We start from the raw sequence: 1,345 nt of genomic DNA, 5'->3' as shown, positions 1-1,345 counted from the left end.
GAGAGGGTGTTATGGGAACGGCTAAATGCCCTTCTTGTTGGGTGTGACTTCCCAGATGAAAAGGTTGGTGTTACAGTTAGTTAGGCAACTAAAAAACAACAACTTGGTTAAGTTAGGGTTAACGGTATAGGCATGCATGCCCAGCAAGAGTATTTTCAGAGCAAATAGGGGAATAAATGGGCCTACGAGAGTTGGTGTTAAAAATCTGATTCGCTGTTCTTATTATATCTTATTAACCCATTGATACCTCATGCACCATTTGCGTGTATGTCACTCATTTGTGTGTGTATCCCTTTAAGACCGTGAGCCGCGTGACGTGGTTCGCGGTCTTAAAGGTATACACACACAAATGCTGCATCAGGTATCAATGGGTTAAAGTAAGGCTTTGCTGTTTTTCAACCAGATTGAGTGCACCTGTTCAGAGTGAAGGTTATTACAGTGACAGTGTTGTGTTGGCTCATTGCCAGCAGCTTATTTTAGGCTCAGAAACGGTTTTGTTCTCATGTTTTCTTTATGGGAAGTTTGGACAAATTGACACTAGTGGCCTTCAGAGCTGTGCATCATTTTCCTCATTCCATTTTAAACAAGAAAACACACTTAGGCTAACATTTACTACTTGTCATTTCTATTCTGTACTAGACCACTTTGAATATTTTGATTTGTTGATCTAATATGCAAAATGGTATTCTTACTTGATTTATATTTTATTTTTTGTCTTTTCAATTGCACCAGTTATTAATAAAGTATTGAATTGAAAAAAAGATATGCTTGTAATTTTTATGAAGATATTTGATGATAGCCATACTTTAATGTGTGTGTTTTTGTTTGTTTGTTTGTTTTTTACTGAACAGCTGCTGAAGATGTAAAACAACAAAAGCAGTTTGAGGAGAAAACCCCTGAAGCTTTGGAACAGATGACTTCAAAAGTTCAAGTCAAAATTCAGTCAGTTTTCTTTCTTTTCTTTTTTGAAACCCTTTTAAAGGCTTGCTTTTAGCTTTTAGTTCGGGTCAGCACTATAGGATTTAACTTTAGGATTCCCACCAAACAGTTGATGTAGGGCAGTTCACACATTAGTGCAACATCTTCACAATATAGAGTAAAAATGAATCTAAATGCAGATTTTTGGTGCTGTTTTTACATTGTTTTCAAATCGGTGCAGGTGTCATATCGACATCTGTTCAACATCTAAATGTTTGCTGGGTTAAGCAGCCTCCACACCGTGAGGTAGAGCGGAGAAAGGTCACCGGTAACTAGCTCAAAGTTTAAACAATTTGAACTTTGACCTCAGCCCAAGGTGGCAAATTCAAGCTGTGCCAAGGGTAGTGCTCTCTCGATAGAAAACAGC

Source organism: Poromitra crassiceps, assembly GCF_964638095.1.
Source record: "Poromitra crassiceps genome assembly, chromosome: 23".
Classification (NCBI taxonomy): domain Eukaryota; kingdom Metazoa; phylum Chordata; class Actinopteri; order Beryciformes; family Melamphaidae; genus Poromitra; species Poromitra crassiceps.
This window is presented reverse-complemented; position numbering follows the sequence as displayed.